At 41.9% G+C, this 20,561-nt stretch overlaps 1 protein-coding gene across 5 annotated transcripts in view; it reads left to right on the top strand.

Annotated features, from left to right (window-relative positions):
* Positions 1-6,358: 6,358 nt before the first annotated feature.
* Positions 6,359-20,561, top strand: part of PDS5B (PDS5 cohesin associated factor B) — a 116,746-nt gene continuing 102,543 nt past the window's right edge. For 2 of the 5 annotated variants that reach the window (XM_074567866.1, XM_074567859.1), the window contains exon 1: positions 6,359-6,551. The gene's annotated coding sequence lies outside the window, so the exon portion shown is untranslated. Of the gene's footprint in view, positions 6,552-7,022; positions 7,258-20,561 lie in introns of those variants that run through there. The other 3 variants (XM_074567863.1, XM_074567846.1, XM_074567852.1) reach the window with 2 other exon arrangements.

Below are 20,561 nucleotides of genomic sequence, written 5' to 3'. Positions count from 1 at the left end.
AACAGCATTGCTTAAGAATATTTAGGTTATGTACTCTCCCACCTCCTATCCTATATCTCAATTAAGGATGGAAAGTATTTAAATCAATTAAAGGTAACTCCGAGGAGGAACTAATTTAATTCACTGACAAACTGAGCTAATCACCAGGGAAAGACCGACTGATGGTACAGACTCCCAAAATACTAATTCTCTACTGTCATGCCTACCAGGAAAGCACTAAGGGAAGAACAATTTTTATTTATTTTTTTCCTGACTACTGTGGGTTTTTAAATGCTGTCTGCCATAGGTTATATTAGCGTTAAGTTGTAGGCATACACTGTGCAAATAGCTGGAGTGGTCAGCAAGAAGATCCCGTGACATTTAGCAACAAAACAGCTGTTACACCACACTAGAATGAAAAAAACAGTAACAAACTGGTATTAGAAGCCTTAACGGTTTGTGTATTAATGCTCTCTAACTTATCAGACAGCGAGATAGCTAAATTTGTTTAGCGAAAGTGTAAAATATGCACTGGTTGGTAGTGAAGTAAAGCACCATCACTTCCTGACTGCAGTAAAGAGACAGATTCTGTTTCAGAGCATTAACAATCTAAATGATGGTTTTTGCTCCTGTGGCTACTGTAACATGAAATGTTTTATTGTTCTCTTCCCATACATGTCTCCAAAGGCACTGACCTCTTTAGGATCCTATCTACCTGAAGAAGAGAGGTCAGAGAGAAAGATACATCTACAGCTGACTTGAGGTGGCATGTGTTGGGAGGGGGTAATAGTTTTGGTTTTAATAGAAAGATTTACTTTAGTAGGTCATTTAATCTTCCTTGTAGCTGTTAGCAATCTTTCTTGTAGCTGTTAACTATTACATGAAGAGAGCAGATAAGTAGGTGTAGTGAAAGGCTTCCTGCAGTCCTCACCCTGAAAAGTAACATAATGTCATCTCCAGTAATTTTTTTTGTGAAATATCATCTAGTACTTAATGACTCTTGTCTTTTTATTAGAAAGCAACCACAAGAAAACAACCAGGTAGGTATTCTTGGTGGTCAAACTGATGAGCACTAAGAGTAAAGTGGTACTTATTAAACTTTAGAATGAATATTGCACATATATTAAAGCTGGTAGCTTCTGAGCATCACTTATTCAGCTGTTTGATTTTTGTTTACAAGGAGACAGTGTCGGGAACAGCACTCACAGAGACAGTAAGATTCTAAAAATTCCAGTCATCTTAAGTCACTGTTTCCATGTGGCTTCCTTGCAAATTACTTAAGAGACATAGGAGATACTAAAATTAGTTGCGAAGTTAACTCGTGTTCGTAAGAATGTCAGACGTTTAATTGAAGAGCCAACACTAATAAATGAACTATTTTTTTCTTTCTCTGAGACAAATCACTACACCTGCAAGTTGAAGGTGTATACAGGCACCAACTCTCCCTTCTCTATGGCAAACCCCCTTTCAGTGTGAAGGGCTCAGTATATAAATGACAGGTATTTCATCTGAATTGGTTTTCTAGTATAATATTTTTGATGCAATTGTTCAAGAGTCGTAAAAGAAACAAACAGAAGGGAAAGGTGGTTCTACCTAAGAAACAAAAGTATTCTTTTCAAAAACTTGCTACATTAAGAAAGGGAATTTAGATAAGCATGGTGGAAAAAAAAAAAAAGAAAGAAAAAAATTGCTCCCTTCTATTTCTTAAACTTTTTCCGTTTTCACTTTCCTGTTCTGCCTAGATTTTCCCCAAATCACTTATAAAAGGAAAGAAAAGCTACTTTAGGATTCAGTTAAGTGGTTTTGATTTCTCTTGGGTAACTTATGTAATGTTAGAAATCTAACTTGTTTGCATTCAAATAAAATCCCCATCAATTGGCTTTCATTCAAATTCTTTGGTATTTGTGCTGGCTCTACATCAGACTCTGGTGATGAATGTATGGGGGGTTTTGCTTAACAGTTACTCTGAAGTCACATGACGTTAATCTATAGGTAGGGAAGTTGATAAAAGAATTCACAACTTACTGCTATCAAAAGCAGGTGTTCTCAATCTCTGCTGTGTAGTCCCCTCCTCCTTCCTTGTGGTAGTTCACCATCCTGTGAGCTGCCTGAGCTTGCTAGCCAGGAAAGTTCTATAATATGGTTTAGCAAAAATATCTGCTTCTCCTGGGGGGAAAAAAAAAAAAATTTGCTCCCTCCAATCTATTCCTTCCCTTGTTCTGTCTGGGACTATAGGATTTTGTCAGGCTATTTTAATTTTTCACTGTTGTGAATCAGTAGGGATTGTTGAGGCCTACAGTGTTTAGTCATTCTAGGACCGAGCTTCCTTCCATCCTTCCAACCTTCCTTCATCCCACAGTGGGATGCTGGGGTGGTTTGAAGGTCTGTGTAACTTCTCACCTGTCAGCTCTCTTCCTGAGCTCCCTGTCTGTTCAGTCCCATGAGGTATATCTTAGAGCTCTTATTTAAATAAAGGTATGACTGGTTGTTGTGGTTTAACCACAGCTGGCAACCAGGACCATGCAGCCACTTGCTCATTCCCCCTGGTTGGGATAGGGAAGAGAATCCGAAGAGTAAAAGTGATAAAACTCGTGGGTTGAGATAAAGACAGTTTAATAAGTAAAGCAAAAGCCGTGCATGCAAGCAAAGCGAAACAAGGAATCCATTCATGACTTCCCATCAACAGGCAGGTGTTTAGCCATCTCCAGGAAAGCAGGGCTTCATCACATGAAACAGAGTTACTTGGGAAGACAAAACACCACAAGTCCAAATGTCCCTCCCTTCCTTCTTCTTCCTCCAGCTTTATATTGCTGAGCATGACATCACATGGTATGAAATATCCCTTTGGTCAGTTGGGGTCAGCTGTTCTGGTTGTGTCTCCTTCCAACTTTTTGTGCAACCCCAGCCTACTCACTGGTGGGGTGGTGTGAGGAGCAGAAAACGCCTTGGCTGCTCAGCAACAACCAAAACCATCAGTGCACCATCAACACCATTTCTCATCCCAAATACAAAACATAGCACTATACTGGCTGCTAGCAAGAAAATTAACTCCATCCCAACTGAAACCATGACACTGGTAAAGTTAGGATGTTTGTCTGTTCTGTTGTGAAGTATTCTAAAAATATCCTATATCTTCATATACTTTGGTTCAAGTTCATGAGTGGAAAAAATGGAGAGACTTAAAGGCAAAACATAAAGATTCATACATGCAAGTGCCTCAGGGTTACTGTAATGAGGAAGGACACTCAGTAAAAATGTTTAGTGAATCTTCTGGTGGTGGTGGTAGTACCTTGACAGATATTCCTGCTCCTGTTCACACTGAAAGGCCAATACCATAAAAGAGTAAGATCACTGGGCACATGGATAAAGACAATGTCTTGGGAAAGCGCCAGCATAGTTTCTGTGAAGAGAGATACTGACATGGTCACAGACTTCCAGCAGGCTTGTGAGTCAGGAAGGATGTAGAAAAAGGCAAACCAGGGAAGAAAGTTGGATTTTCGGAAATCATTTCTGGAGGTTCCTCACCAAAACCTATTAAACAAAGTTACCGTGGAATTGGAGTAAATGTCCTATTCTGAGTTGGAAATCTGGTTGAAGGATGGAAGCAGAGAGAACAGCGTAATGGTTACTTTTCAGGGTGGAGAAGGCAGCAATGCTGTCCTCCAGAAATGTTTAGGTTTAGTGATGTTGTTTTACTCAGTATCTTTGCCAATGACCTGGAAGAGGGGGTGGATGCTTGGATAGTGTTAAGCTCTCTCAGGTGATCAAATGCTGTGTTGGTGGAGAAGATTCTGCATATTTCCAAGTTACAAAGCTGCCCTTGTCACTGCAGTCTGCTATTTCCACGCAATGTCTTACAGACAGAAAGCTGTGAGAAGAATGCTGCTGTGTAGGATGCTCTTTGGCTGGCATGTTCATCCTTGTCACTTGAACACTGAGATGTGAGCAGCATCTTCAAAACGCATAGTCTGTATAGAAGATACGGTCTTTACAGTCCTGTGGCACTGGCTTTTTCTGTGTGTCATACTGTAAGCAAAATATTTATTTTGTGCAAACATTTTGAATCTTTCTGAAGTATACCGTGTCTGTAAGTAACGTACATTTGTCCTTACTTTTGGCCGCACTTTCAGGAGGTGGCAAATATAGTACAAACGAGTCTGCTTACAGTCACCAGTGCCCTGTGAGACTGCACGGCACAGCTCTTTTGGGGCAGCATCGAAGAGGGACAGGGTGCTCGTTCCTCCCTCCTGCAGGTAGAATATCGCTTCTCAACACTTTCTGAGGAAACTCCCGCGCAACACGTCTGGCAAAGCCACCGAACGAGCGCGTTAAAGAGATCTAACGGGGTTTTGCCGGCGAGTGGATGGATTTCGCCGGCGCTGAGGATCAGCAGCTCCATGCTGCCTCCTGCCGCCCACGGCACCCAGCCGGCATCGGCCTCCGGCGCCTCCTCGCGGCGCCGCCGCCCAACGGCCGCCACCAACGGCCGCCGGCCGCTTCCCCCCGGCGTTGGCGGGAACCGGCCGCGGGGTAACGGCCGGGGTGAAGGTCAGCGGGCGGCCCCCGGCCGGCGGGCGGAGCGGTGTGGGGCGGGCTCCCTCCTGAGGGCCGCGCAGGCCGCGGCGCCCGCAGCCCAGCGCCCCTCACGGAACGCGGCGACGGTTCCGCGCTTCGAGGGTCGCGAAACCGAAAGGGAGAGTAGAGGAGGGACGAAGGGAGGAGTGAAGAATTAGCTCAAAATGTCGATTTCGGAAATGTTAAAGAGTCTTGGTGCGGGCACGACGTGAAGGGCAGAGCGTGACGGGGGGAGGCCCCCGTTACACGCACCTGGATCCGCTTTTCCAGGGCTCCACCGTGCCGGGAGCCCTGACGGCAGCTGGGAGCGTTACTTGCCGCTGCAGCCCGCCCCGTCGGTAAAATCGAGCGAAGCTTTTCCGCACAAAGTAGTTATTTTCACAGTTATGCACCCGGTTTCGCGGTTTCAATACCTGTATGAATGTTTAACTCTTCTGCTGGCTTGTAAGCATCCTCGCACACGCGTGGAAGCCCTCCACAGGAAAAGGATGTGTTCCCCAGCCTCAGATTTTATATTTCTATTTTACCTAAGCCCAGACAGATGGAAGTGGAGGGGACCGAGGGGAAATTGTTCAACCTGCATCCAAAAATTATATCCTTCACAGGTGCAGGATTCTTCCCGATAATGGGCAATATGAAAACATCAGATAAAGTGTTCCTCTCTTGACTGTCCGTGCAGCAGTACTTTTGTTTTCAGTAAGAGTGTGACAAACTTAATTCACCCAGAATTGTAAACAAGGAGAGTTTTGGGGCCTGAAAAGTGAATTTTATGTAATAGCCCTGGCCATCTATCCTGGTAGGACTGACATAGCCTTCATTAGAAGATGAGGATATTCAACTTAGTCTAAAACTTGTCTGAAAATAAGACAAGCTGGTTACAATACATTAGCAAGTTCAGAAAGCCTAAGGGAACTTATTTAAAGATTTTAAATACTACCTACAATGTCGTGGCTAACATGCTATTTAAGTATGTTTCTCACACCAGGCAAAGCCCAGAGTATATTTCAGCAGATCTGCTGAAGGTTTATGTCTTTTAAATCATCATACCCTAAACAGTTCCATGTTCTGATGTGTCATTCATAAATGCAGCGTTTTCTCTGTAGCAGTGAGGCGAAATTACGTCACTTTTCTGTTTGCCTTTTCCTGTAAGGGCGCCCCTGAAACTCTTGCACTCACTGAAGCAAAACCAAAGGGCTCGACGGGCGATTTCTGCTACTTTTTCTGCTCTTTCCCTGCAGTTGAGTAACTTTATTCCTTATTGTTTTACAATAATCCTTTAATAATTCGCGTTGTTGGGGTGAAACACTCATTTCGCTCATTTGGACAGAGCACACCAGCAGATAATGGGCTGTGGTTTGTCCGCCGGCCGCCTGCCCGGTCCTCTCTCCACCCGGGCCGTTTGTTTTTATCCCCCCGTTCACCGTCTCCGGCTCCGTAGGTGCTGCGGTTCCCGCCGGGGGGGCCGCCGAAGCGGGTTGTCCCGCGCCGCCAGCCTGGAAATCTCCCGGCGCCTTTCCGGACCTACTTTTGGCGGGGGTTCGTACCGATGCTCCGCCGGGGGAAGGCGGGCTTAGTCTACCCCGCGCCTGGACCAGGCCCCGGGGCGCCAGCACTCGTGAGGAGGGGTCGTGACTTTTTCATCCCCCAGCTATCGCCCGGCAGCCGTGCTGGGCGGCGGGCCGGGCCGGCCGTTGCGGGGAGCGCCGGCCGCGGGGTCCCGGCGACTGGTGGCCGCGGCGTGGCGGCTGCGCGTGCCGGCAGGGGGCGCTGCTGCCCCGCTCTGGCCCCGCTCGCTTCCCCCGGCGGTTCCATTGGAGCAGCCGGAGACAAGTTGGCGCCATTTTGAAGCCGACAGGGGGACCGGGGCGAGCTGCGGAAGGGGAGGGGGTTAGAGGCGATTGGCTGCGGCTACGGCGGCAGCTCCTCTCCCAGCCCGGAGCAGCGGCAGCGCGGAGCGGACCCGCCTGGGACCAGCGAGGAGAGGCGGCTGCGGCGGGGTAAGGAGCCCGGCGCCTCGGCCGCCGTTACCCCCCACCTCGTCCCCGCTCCATTTTCCTTTTCTTTGGGCGGGGGGCGCCCGCTCGGACCGAGCTCCGCGGCCAGCGCTGGAGGAGAAGGAAGGGAGGAAGGGGGGACTCCCCCTCCCCCCCCGCCCTGGCCCATGGCGGAGCCCCCCTCCCCATCCCCCTCGCTCCTTGGCGGGGCTGCTCCCCTCCCCCCTTCCCCATGGCCGGCGTCGCAAATTAAATTTGCCGCCCCCCCCCCCCCCCCCCGGTTCCCGCCCCGGGCGCGGCGGGGCCCCGCGGAGTGTGCGGGGGGTGACCTTGGCCGGGGTGCGCTGTGCCCCTCGCCCGGCGCGGTGGCCTTGGGGCGGGGGGGGTCACCCCCTCCCCCGCCCCGGGATGGCCCGGCGGGCGGTGTCGCGCGCTCGGCGGCGGTGGCTCCTCGCGGCGGGGGCGGGTGGCGGCGGGGCGGGCTCGCCCGTTGTGGCGAACGGCCGCGGCTCTCCGGGTGTCCCCTCGCAGCCGGCCTAGTCCCCGCTCGGGCTGCACCGGGGCTCCCGCGCGGCTTGCCCGGGCTTGGCGGGGGGACCGCCACCCCCCCACACCCGCCCTTCCAAGCCCTCCCCGCCCGGTTGGGTCTCTCCGCTCCGCGCGGATCCTCAGCCGGGAGGAGGTGGCCGCTGCCGAGGACCTGGGTTTGGTGGGTCCCTACTTGTGCGAGCCCTTTTCTTTCATGCTGGCTTCTCTTTTCTTTTTTTTTTTTTTTTCTTTCTCTCTCCCTTTCTTTTTCCCTCCCCCTTTGCATCAGGCTCTGTTAGAAAGCGCTCGGGAAAGAAGGGGGGGATGGTGGTGATAGTGGTTGCCGCCGCTTGGTAGATGAAAAACTATGAATTTTACATCTGAATTGCCAGATGGAGAATGGTTAATTTATAGGTTATGTATTGTTTACGTTGAGAGCCCCTGGTCAGGAATCTAGGTCTGTAACTTCAACCTGCTGCAAATAAATCACTATCTGTTCTTCAAAACAAATCAACAATTAATGACGGTGAACAATCCTGGAAAATTAAACTGCAGCAGATCAGCTCCTACAGAGCTGGATTTTGCCGTGCAAGCCTTATTCTGACTTTTATGTTTGCTTCCTGCGCCGTTGCTTACTGAGAGCTGTGATTATTTTCTTAGGCGTTCTGTTTTCCCATTCAGCACAACTGCTGAAGTATTCTGGTGTTGGTCTTTGTTTTGTGCTTGCTGGGTAGGTGCTTTGGCTGTAACTGATTTCCCTTTGCTGGAGATGGAATAGAAGGAGCTTTGAAAATTTGAGTGGCTTTGTAGTTGAGAGCGGGTGTCAAATCACATTTTGGGGAGGAGATAAGGTGATGCGCATTCCTTCAGGTTTTCCCCTTCCAAACTAGTAGAATTGTTAAGTTTTCAGTTTACAGAAATTTTGCTTGGTGTGTCTTGTATGTAATATAGATATGCTCCAAATATTGTATTTACTTGTGTCAAGTAATACGTCAAAAAGGTGTGAAACAGCTGAATGTATGCTATGCTCAGACCACCCTAGAAGAAAACTGGTAGTGACAGACAATCAGGTAAGATAGTTTAACGGAGGTGTGTGTATTGTGTTCATCACCAGCACTTGAAAATGTGCACTACTGGAGAAAGTAGTTGAGTACTTTAGTACTTGCGTGACACCTTGTGTCTCTGTTTGAAGGAAGGTTGTACTTTATTACTGTGAGGTGGGGGCGTGTGGTGTGGTTGTGTGTGTGGTGTTTTGTTTGATTGTTGTTTTTTTTAAATATGGTTCTTAGACAGTAGCATTTGCTTATGTGTCTCTTGCATTCTGTTTACTGGTTACTATGCAGACTGGATTAACTGTAGTTCAGTTTTTGAGGAAAAAGCTAAAGCATATTAAAACGGAAAAGCATATGTGTGTAACACTTGTATGCTATTTTGTTTTCTTGTGTACCATATAAATACTGGGTTTAGACTGTATATAGCAAGCTTACTTATGGACTTAAATCGAGCAAGTCAGCTAAGTCATTATTAAGCTGTAATTAAAAATATAAAAACCAACAGTCATTGCTAGCATTTGGAAAAGCATAGTAATGAAATATGGGCATGACCTCGGGCATTATCCATTTTTGGCTCTAGAACAGGAGTCTCTGTTACCTCCTGTAGATCAAAAGAGATGCATTTTCTTTTGGGATACGTTGCTCTCTACCAGGCTCTCGGGTTATGCTTTTTGCCTCTCTGTCTCTTTCTTTCTTCAATCACACAGCTTATATTCATACAGAGGAGCAAGAGGTTGTATGGGTATGTGTAGGAGTCTTTTAGTGAGGGATTGTCATTTAAGTGCTTTTGGAGTAAATGTTTTGGTTTTTTTTTTTTTTTTTAAGCCTGAGTTTGGAAGAGGTGATAAAGGCTACTTGTTGCACAAGGAGAATTTTCATGGGAGCAATGAATAAGAAAATGTGAAGCTGAACAGTAAAAGCATGCGAAGTGGGAAAATGAGGAAAACATGATGCTAAAACTCATTATTTTTCCCTAACAGTTTCATTCTAATACCACTTTCCCTTAATATTACTTAGCCCAAATACATACCTTCCTCTTTCTTGACATAGTCCCCCTGCCCCTTCAGACAAGTTCCTTTATTAGAACCAAAAAGTAGTTCTGGTGTGTGGTAGACAAGTAGTAAGATAGTGTATCATACTCCTACATACCTATTGCTCTTCTATTGGTGACATCTTCAGTTGAATGTAGTCTCCTAGAAAACTTGTTTTGTTTTTTTTTCTGCTTAGTTCTGATGCTTAAGTAAAACATATCAAAAGTGCAGTGTATGGATGAAAACAAACTTTGTTATTTTATTAAGTTAGTGCTTTATTTCAAAAACTCTTTGGAACATTTTGGATTCCACAGTAAAAATGCTATTAATGTGGGTGATTACTGTAACACATCTAATTTGAAACAATTCTATAAAATACAACTAATAGTTTGACTTTGTTTTTAAGAATCAAAAATTTTAATGGTTCTACTCTTTTTAAAGGTTATTACTGTCTGTCTCTGCTGCTTTTCAACCTTTTCTAAAGTGCGAGGAAGTCCTTCAAGTAGGTTCTGAGGATGAAGACCTCCATTACTTTGTCTCCATCTGCGGAATTTACTTTTTCACATCCCATCCCAAGCATTGGAAAAACATTCTGCATTCATTCGGCTTGTTTTGTACTGCCTGATCTTCAGCTCATGACAACTTTGGTATTAATATGCTTCAAGAAATAATAATAATAAAAAAAAAGTGCCATACCTCACTGAGAACAGATGGGCATGTTTGTACTAATCATCTTGTGTCTGTCACCATTTATATGGTAGTACTGTAACCAGGGATCAGGACCCCATCTGGGGTTTTCTAATTTAGATCCCGTTCTTTAAAGATCGGTTCCAGACAATACTAACTGCGTGTACTTTTTCTCTGACTTAATTAGGGATCCTCGTGGATGCTTCTGCTGCTGAAATGAGATGCTTCACTTGCACACTTTTTAGTGGGCAAAACCAACACGAAGTTAGCAGTCAAAAATGTTATTGTCTTAATTGCTTCCATTGTATAGTCACCTAAACTATATTTTGTACCTCTTTTAAAGAGGACTAGATTCAGCTAAAACTTAATTGGTAATCACTTAGAAAGTAACTGTTGAATGAGGCTTTCTACCTCTTGTGTAAATACGCCCATTAGTTGTCCACAACTTCTATCAAAGCAGCCTCTGGTTCTCTCTGAGACATCCCCAGTGTATCCACATTGTAGCTCAATGCAACATCAAGAATTAGAATTCTGAAAGTCTTAAAAAGGAGAGAAGGAAAAAAAAAACAACTGACTATTTTTAAAAACTTAAAAAAAAAATTAAGTTACCCACGCTGAGTGTGAACATACTGCTCATGAGGAAGTCTTAAAAACAAATTTACATCAAAACTTTTTGTATGTAATCTGTGGGCCACCTTGAGTTTGACTGTTCACTTCTAGTAGTACTGCTTTGTTACTTGGATGTAGAGTTTCAGTGAAGACAATCAGATTTCTGGGAAATCTTTGGCGCTACATGTGTTAGGTTTCTGTTTTTAACAAAGAAGAACTTACAACAACTCATCTCAATTATGAGAAATGAGTAGAAGATACTTCATGGAAACTTTTGGGATTTTTTTTTCTCCATCTACCTACTTAAAATTTGAAAGAGTTCTCTTGGGGAAAATGTACAGAGGTGCTAAGCAGCTTACCATTATGTGTGATACTGTGTCTGATAATTATTTTGTTATTTGACAGTTCAGTATGAAGCATTGTGTGTAGTTCATTATGACTTCCTGTACATAGAAACAAAGTATACGGAAAACTGTAGCTTTTTGTACCATCAATTTGTGAACCTTTTGTGTGGGACAATGTCTATGGACACTCTGTGTGCCACCCAGTGCTTTTTCAAAGGTCTAAGGGAGATGAATTGTGGAAACTTACTTCATGGTATATAATAAAGTTTACATTGGGTTTTCTTCCTCTGAGAGTGTGAACTAGTCAGTATAAGGCATTTTGCTTTCCTTGTTTTGGAAGTGGAAGAAAGAATGGTTAAGCCCAATGATAAACTCTTCAGAAGATTTGTGAGGGAGTTTTTCAGAGACATAGCAAGTAAGAGATGCATTTCCCTTCCATTTGCCCAGCTTAGATTATGTAGTCTGCAGTTCTTAGAAGCATTTCTGTAACCGAGGGAATTAAGAACAGAAATTTTCATGCATGTACAATTTTCAGAAAGAAATATTCTGCTCTCACTTTAATGACTGGTATATCTGTATTTTGACAACTTGAAACATTTTGAAGGTGTTGCCTATAGCAAGCTCTCCATCAGGTTGTGCATATAGTGTTATATATGAGCACATTTACAGTAACTTTTTATTTCTTACTGGGTCATTGCACCCTTAATCTTCCATATTACATACAGAAGTGCCTTAAAACAATATTCAATTGCAGTTTCTTTTTAAAAGTAGGAAACAGTTTTAATTCATTTCTGTCTGCATAAGTACGTGTTATGGTAGTCTTAGTTATGATTTATATATAATTTGCAACTTGCTGTATTTAGGAATTACAGCTGCATATCAAAGTTGGCTGACATTTGCCAAAAGCTGGAAAATGTGAAATGAATTGACAGGGGACTGTGGGAAGGGAAAGCATCTCTAGTGATTTGGGTGATTGAATGTCACTTTGGAATACTGGAATTCTTTCTTTCTGTTAGTTTCTTGTGATCCCAGATGAGTCTGTTTAAGATCTTATAGAAAGTTTGATTTAGAAGTGCATTGATTTCCTGGGAGGCAGGCTCTAGACCCTGACTACTTCTGCATGGCTCAACAGAAGCTTTAGTTTCAGACACAGTACTGGATAACATGGTGTACTTTAAAAGTTGTGTCCTAAATTTCTCTTAACTGTGCAGGCAAAATTGGTGGATAATTCTTAAATTTCAGTCTGTAACTCAGGTTACTCATCTATAAAATGGGAAGAATACTCATTTTTTTTACGAAAAATTTTGTGAAATTGTTGTGAAAACAAGTTAATTTTTATGGCATGTTAACATATTACAGTGGTGAGTCCTGCATAGAAGCCCATTAGGAAATTAAGTCTCCTCAGAGCATCATTTAAATAGGGTGTAATAAGGGGCACACATTAAATTACAAGGAGAAAAGCTGAGTAGCTGCTTTGCTTTGATTGAGAAAGAAGTCCTGTGGTATGGAAAGACGTAGTGAAGGATCAGGAAGAGGTAGTGAAGGATCAGGTAAATCGGCTCCTTAATTCTTAATAAATGATTTTGCAACTATTTTCATACTTTTGCTGTTTCTTTTTAAGCAAACTTAGTAAACAAATTCACTATATGGATGTGCCCCTGTGAGTCATTAGGTTGTAACCTTTAGGTACGTTACCACTAATTAAATTAATGGAATGCTATTAGTAGCAATAAGTTTTTCTTTTTTAACCAGCATTAAGTGGGATGAGGTGCAAGAGCTTTTCAGTAGATTCTTGCAAATACTCATTATTGGTAGAAGAGCAGCATAACACGTGATGATTGCATGTTATACTGCAGGCCCTAGAAAGGACTGACTTCTGCTGGATGTGTCTTCTCATGCCGCCCTGCAGCTGAATCTTCCCCCTCCCCCCCGACCCCGATGTCTCTCTAGGGACTTCTCTGTCTGGTTTGTCCTCATACCTCTTCAGGCTTCTGATTCCAGTCCTTCATTGTCCAAGTAAATCCTACTTTCTCTCTCACATTCGATATTTCTTAGACTTCCAGCCTTGAGGTTCCTAAACTGTGGTGTATGGAGTTTGTGGAGTTTTGTGTGGTTGGTTTGTTCGGGTTTTTTTTGTTTGCTTGGATTTTTATTTCACATGTCCCCTCTCATTAACTTTATTTCTTGGTTGAATGCCTTTCCTATAACCCCTAAACTGTCTACTCCATTTGGCTGATACAGCTTGTTGGTCCTGCAGCTGGTAGAAGTAAGTGTGTCCATATCTCAGCTGTTTCCATGCTAAGCTGAGCTGTTTGTCTTAAAGACTTAATTAAGACAGACTGCTCTTGAGCTGAGAATCTGGCTGAGGTGTGGACAATTCCAGCTTTTTCTGCTAAAGAAGCAGCAACATCTGGCTGTGAGCAGACAGGTGGATTAGTGATGGATTCAGTTGTCAACAGGATTTACTAGAGGTGTTCGTTAGTCTGGTTTGGCTGTGTTAACCTTCTAACTTCAGGGGAGTCAGGAGACAGCAACTATAATGTACACATCAACAGTTCTTTTACCTTAAGTAATAGATGGAAACTCGCTGAACAGTTGTATCTTGATTGTATGCTTACAGTAATAGTGCAAGCAGCTGTATTTGTTAATACTTTAAAGCTTCCTCGTCTCAATTTGCAAAGCCCATCCTTTTAACAATGAGTAAAGATTAGTTTCTATTGAGTTTTTTTACTGTTATCTCCTATAGGTGTTACGTGTGTCCTAATTGTTTCTATTTATGAAACATAATCCAGTGTGGGGTGTGTGGGGCTTTTCATTGTTGTTTTGATTTGGGTTTTTTTTTTTTGTTAATGCTGATGTGCTTTAGATTTTTCTTCTGGGTAGATCTTTGCCCTTCTTGGCGGGGTGGGGTGGTATTGGGGTATTGTAAGGAAGTGATCCAGTCTAGTAAAATGAGATGTGTGTCCTTACTACATATCAGCACAGATCTAAGTCTAAGTGAAAGCATAACCTACAAACTGAAGTACACAGAGTTTGGTTTTCTCTGTGCAGCAACTATGTCATAGAATCATATCTCAAGTTGGAAGGGACCCATAGGGGTGGAGTCCAACTCCCTGCTGTTTGCAGGACTACCTAAAACTAAACCGTATGACTAAGAGCATCGTCCAGATGCTCCTCGAACTCTGACAGGCTTGGTGCTGTGACCACTTCTTTGGGGAGCCTGTTCCAGTGGCTGACCACCCTCTCAGTGAAGAACCTTTTCCTGACGTTCAGTCTGAACTTCCCCTGATGCAGCTTCATTCCATCTCCTCGTGTCCTAATGTGAGTGCATTAGGAGCTGCAACTGAAGGATAACTAAATATTAAGCATTGATTCCAAAGGGGAAAATAAACCACAGAGTTTGGAAACTTACTGCCAACGTTGGCATAGCTGTAGCATTACATACACTCCTGTTTCTACCTATGCCAGGATTAAAATGTATCAATGTTTGTAAATTTCTGAAAGGAGGGTGCAAAGAAGGTAGAGCCAGGCTCTTTTCAGTGGTGCCCAGTGACACGACCAGAGGCAATGGGCGTAAACCTGAAACACAGGAGGATGCCTCTGAACATCAGGAAACACATTTTCGCTGTGATGGTGACCAAGCCCTGGCACAGGTTGCCCTAAGAGGCTGCAGAGTCTCCATCTTTGGAGATGGTCAAAAGCCATCTGGATGCAGTCCCCAGCAACTGATTTTAGGCAACCCTTCTTGAGCAAGGGGATTGGACCAGGTGACCTACAGAGATTCCTTCTGACCTCATCCGTTCTGTGAAAACACAACTCGTCAGGGCTAAATAATTCTAAGGAATAAATACCTGTGTTAGAATAAGTTACAGGAGTGAATAGGTTATTGGCAAAGAACTTATGTCTTGGTCAAGTGTAGAGATAGATGTCAAAGGTTAGTTAGGACTCTGCAGATTGAAACACCAAAAGAGTCTTCAGCTTCAATTTTTTTTTTTTTAGAGTGATCTTTACTGGTGGGTTCATGTATGATAGCACATGACTAGGCTCTGTCACTTAAGTTTTTTCTAGTCCTATGGTCTTAAAAACCTACCACGAATTCACTTAGGTCACCTGGTTGTAGTTAAGTCTTCATCTAACTTGTGCTTTGTAATCACAATTATAAGTTTTTCCTCTATCTTCAGGGACACGATCATTTTTTCAATCTGTGGTTTTCTGCCACTTAGTTTTGCAAAAAGCAAATGAAATCTTCAAGTAAGCTGGAGGGAAAAAAAGCTAAACTGATAGAAGCCATCTGGGTAGACAACTCCTATTTTTAAGACACCGAGTTGAATGTGATTTTAGTACTAAGATTTCTATATGCAGTCCTAATATGAATGTTTGTTTATAATTTTACTGATTGTTGTTTAGCACAACATCTGACTTTGCAGTGCAAATGCTTTCTTTTAGGTCTTACAATTCAATCCACACCGCTAGCATTTTTTTGTTTGGTCTTTAGTAACTTTGTATCGAATCACTTGCAATAGGGTGTGAGGCATTTAATTTTGTATTTTTTACATTGTATATGAAGTTAGGAAGGGAAGAGAGTCTCATTTTATATAAAAATTCGAACTTGTTACTAAAGCAACTTTACATTAGTTGTTGTGGTTTAACCCCAGCCAGCAACTGGGACCACGCAGTCGCTTGCTCACTCTCTCCGCAGTTGGGGTGGGGAAGAGAATCAGAAGAGTAAAACTGAGGGAAAAAAACCTCCTGGGTTGAGATAAAGACAGTTTCATAGGTATAGCAAGAGCTGCACACACAAACAAAGCAAAACAAGGAATTAATTCACTACTTCCCATCTGCAGACAGGTGTTCAGCCGTCTCCAGGAAAGCAGGGCTCCATCCTGTATAATGGTTACTTGGGAAGGCAAATGGTCTCACTGTGAATGCCTGCCCCCTTCTTTCTTCTTACCCCACCTTTATATACTGACCATGATGTCGTATGGCATGGAATACTTCTTCGGTTAGCTGGGCTCAGCTGTCCTGAACTCTATCCCCTCCCAGCTTTTTGTGCCCTCCCAGTCTACTTGCTGGTGGGGTGTTATAAGGAGCAGAAAATGCCTTGGCTGCCCAGCAACAACTAAAAACACCTATCAAAAGTATTTTAATCCCAAATCCAAAACATAGCACTATACCAGCTGCTAGTAAAAAAGTTAACTCTATCCCAACTGAAACCATGACAGTTGTCCATCTGTGAAATCTTACAAAAATATTGTTTTGCTTCTGTGGTAGCATGTTAGTATTCTTAATGTTTGTGTTTTTTTTTTTTTTTTTTGTTTGGTTTTAATTCTTGCCAAAAAACCCAAACAAACTGTCATGGTAAGGCTCAATAAGGCATTTTTTTTCTAAATAAATGGTGTACTAAAATAATACCAAGCATTGTTTCCTCCTAAGGGGCACTACAGTGATGAAACTTATTTGTACCTAATGTCTGTCTGTTGTAGTTGTCTGCTGCTTTCTGTCATGTTCCCCTTATTTTCCCCGTGGCTTCCATGCTGCTCTTGAGTGTTTTCTTTTCTCCCTTTGTGTATAAATGCTATAGATGTTAGCCTTCTAAATTCTGTAATGCAAGGCAAGTCATGTGAGGGTTTTATGACTGTTTTTTATGTTGTTTTGAAAATAGAGTTAATGTAAAGGAAAATAATAATTCCTGCCTCCTTCCCCTCATTCCTTTCCAGCTATTGGGGGAAAGAAACAAATCATTCTTGCCTTACTAACTCTTAAAATAGCTCCCCTGCTAAAAGAGGGCTGTGTCAAAACTATGGACATAGACTAGGGATATTGTGAAATTTTGATACCTAGGCTCGTTGTCAGTTCTTCTCTTGTTTTAGAATACCAGTCTAAGAACTACATGTCAGTGTTCCTGGTGATTCTGGTAAAAGGTATTTTGTAGAGTGAAAGGTCTGCTTTTTCAAATAACTATCCATGTAGCCTACAACAGCAAGATACTAATCTCCTTTGTATACTGAATGAGTTCTGTTATATTCTATTTGGATATTTGCTTCAGTTGTTGTCCAGAAAGTTATTCCAAAACTTTAAATTAAAAACTAGGAATCTTCCTCTAATTACCATGTTTTCTTCATTGTCTGAGCTATTTATCTTTGAGCTTTTGTCTTATGGTGGTTCACTTTCTTTGGTTGGGATCTTCCAGTATTCCTGGTATTTATAGTGATTTCTGCCTCTCTTCCACTTATCCTTCTGACTGTCTCTTCTTGTCACCTCTGTAGATAAATGCTCTCCTGATGTAGTAGACTTTATGTGTGCTTTTTCTAAGTTCTCTCAATGATAGGTGCTGGTAGTTGTACATAATATTCCAAGCAAGTTCTTGCCAGTACCTTGAAATGTGTTAGATGTTGAGGCTTTGGGTTTGTGGGGTTTTGTTTGTTTGTTTTTTGAAGTACCTTGTCTAGAATTAATGTTGTGTAGCACTAGTGTATAGTCTTGTGGTGATTTTCTGTGCCTGGACCTAGGCATAGGACCCCCCTTCAGCCTCTTGTTTTTCCCCCTTACATTTGATTGTCTTTCAGACTTGTAGCATATATTCTTGTTTAGGGTTTCAGATGGAGTCTTTATACTTTCAAACATTTCTGTTTCTCTGGTCTTTTCTTGCAGTGTTTCACTGAGAGACAATCTGATCCATCTCTGCCTCCATCCATCTATGATTTCCAATTTAATGTTTACATAAATGATTTTTGGTGTAAGGAAAGTGCAAATTGTTTTATCACAGTCTGATCAAACATGAATTGTCCCAGAGTAATATAACCTTAGAAGTTACATTTATCCTCGTGTTTAAAAGTCTTACTTTAGCATGCAGATTTTCTCTAAACTCTTCAAATATTATTGGTATCAAACTGGTGCAGCTGCACTAGCAGTATTACTTTTTTGCTCTGCATTGTTAGTGACAGTGCTGCCTTTATTTTCTTGTACTACACCTTCATTTTTAAAGTTAACTTAAATTTTTAAGATTGAAGTGTACTATACCTTAATTTTTAAATATCTTTAAAAAGCTTTAAAAACACCACACTGGTTCACGAATTCTCAGATTATGTCTGTGCAGTTGCTTTCATTTGAAAGTATGAAGGTCTTCAGTGTAGACACAGTAACTTTTGATTGAATATACCTGTTGCCAATTGCCACAGGAGAATGAAGTTTTACCTGGTATTTCTTTGAAAATGGGTGTTCAGCAGACTTTTAAGGGTATTTCAGTATCTTCTTGATACCCAGTCATTACTATGCAGGAGCACTTTTTTTTCCCCCCCTTGGTTTTAGCTGTTGAAGTGGTTTTTTTTGTGTGGTTTTTTTTTTCTTTCCAGTTTGTTTACAATGGCCATCTCAGTTTGGCTCCAATTCTTTCTTATTTCTGTATTTCCCAGTCTTTGTGGTGCAGCTCTCCTCTCCCAAGGGCTCTGATTACTACTTACAACTTTTACTAAGTGGTTGTTTGAATTCACTTAGTAGTATGAAAACTTTACTTGCACCCCAATCAAGGGGACAAACAGCTTAAAACTCGGTTTTGTTCCTTTGGCATGGACATTGACTGTGACCACTGTGTTGGAATTGTATACATCTCCAAATCACTTCTGCTTTCAATTTGTGCGTTTCAAAACAGAGACTTTATTTATTCACTGCTTGTGTCAATTTAATATAAACGTTATTTGTCTCTGAATATTGGCAAAATCATATCCTGTGGGATTGTATACTTATATGATGTTTGTGAAACTTAAGTTTTGTTCTGTGTTTATAGGCTGGAGAATAACCTATATCCTGACTAAATGTGAGGGTAGTTCTGGTCAAGCAAGTGCGTGCATGTGGCTTTCTTGATGGAAGATCTTTTTATTTTATTTCAAGTTTCCCACTGAGAGCAGCATTCCCAGATGCAGTAATAGTTAATGAGGAGGCTCATGTGGCCAAATTTCACTGATTCTCTTTAGTATTGCATAGCTCAAACATACAGATAGGATGTTGTGAACATTTCTCATCTTTCTGAAAACCACCCATATAGCTAATGTTGGTGTGTGTGATGGTTTCATGTGGTGGAATGGAAGCAGAATTATCCTGCAGCTGATCCATGTGCTATTGGTTCACTATCTGTGAAATGCCGAAAGATGTCCAGAACACTTATGCCTGTGGTCTCAACTGATGCTTATAGCTCACTGATTTATGCTCTCCATCCTTCTGGAGAAATAAACAGGACTCTGTGTGTGTCGCTTGACAAATGTCTTTTGAGCATCAGTATGTCAGATTTCTCACCAGTACCAGAAAGGCAGGGTATCTCAAAGGCATCCCCTACAGAAGCCAGGTGAATATGTCAAGGAGAGGTTAATGAGTCTTCGTTCACCAATGGTAGACTAAATGCAGTTTTGTGAGCTTTACAATCTTACAGAATTCTCCTTGAGTGTCACTTGTAATAATTAAATTACCATGCTTTATTCTCAGATCTCATCAGTATTTCAAAGCATACCTTCAAACAAAACACTTGTGTTTCAGTTTAGTACTGATTAGTTTGAGTCTCCTGTATGAAAAACTGCATTTTTTTTTTGTCTTATTGCAATCATAAACAAGAAGATTGTGAGAGGTCTTATTTCTTGAGTTAGGTCAATATATGGACTTTAATTTTAGCTTTCCTTAGACCATGCCCTTATTGTAGACTCCAGGTATTTTTTTGACTGCATTTTTTCTTAAACTATACAAATCATCTCGAAGTATAGCCTGTGAAGGCATGGACTTAATCAATAAAGACAATTTTTGTAGGCTTTGTTGTTAAAATGTAGAGTCTCAAGAGAATATGTATATCGTGGCTTTTCAGAAGCTTTGGGCAAGTTTTCTTTAGCATAAGAGCATATTCTTTGCCCCCAAGAGTACTCTTTTCCTAAATTGGTATTTGTATTCTAGAGGACAGGGAAACTGTCATCTTTTTAGACGGCTCTGTCAGATTTGTGATACATTGAGTTTAGTTACTTCATCTTGGATTTATTCTTGGACGTGATTGAGCCATTAACACTCAACTGAAGATCCTTTACATAGCATATGTAAGTATTTCAAGTTTTTAAAAAATGAAGTGACTGATTTTTTTTTTTTACATGGAGACTATCAAGAAAACAAGAAGTGTTAGCAGCCTTTCTAATGTAGCTAAACTTCATAGTGTTTGATAGTGACCTTTAGTATGTGAGACTTCATCCTTTGAAGGTTAAGGTGAAAAGGTCATTGTCAAAAACTTAATAGCTTTTTCTCAGACTTAATGAAACTTACCTCTGTTCTCTGCATCTGCCTTTCTCCCTGCTTTTCCTCCTCACTGGAAGTGTGTTATCTTTTTGCAAAATCCTCTACATCCAACCCTTACATTTCTGATTTTGTGAGTATAATGACATCCTCCCTATTTGTAGCTCCTTCTGTGCATTCTTTTTCCAGTTCTTTAAGGAATTGTATTTTTGTAGATCAAAATAAATTACTACAGGACTGGAAATGTTTAGTAAGTGTATTAGGTGAAAACTGTCAGGCTCCTGTCTAACCAAATTTAAGTTCAAGCCAGTTTGAATGACTTACGGCACTTTTTTGTAATATTACCATTTTTGTTATGTCACGTACTTTGCATTCAATGTTAAACACTCTGAGGACTGCTCATAGTCTGCTTGTTGTGTACTTGCCTTTTTTATGGTATGCTTGTGTAAATGACCACCTGACAAGCAATAAGGTGGAATGTTTTCCCTAGTATTTTTCTTGTCT

This window comes from Larus michahellis, chromosome 1 (genome assembly GCF_964199755.1).
Source record: "Larus michahellis chromosome 1, bLarMic1.1, whole genome shotgun sequence".
Taxonomy (NCBI): domain Eukaryota; kingdom Metazoa; phylum Chordata; class Aves; order Charadriiformes; family Laridae; genus Larus; species Larus michahellis.
Note: the sequence above shows the minus strand (reverse complement) of the source record. Positions and strands in the feature narration are given on the sequence as shown.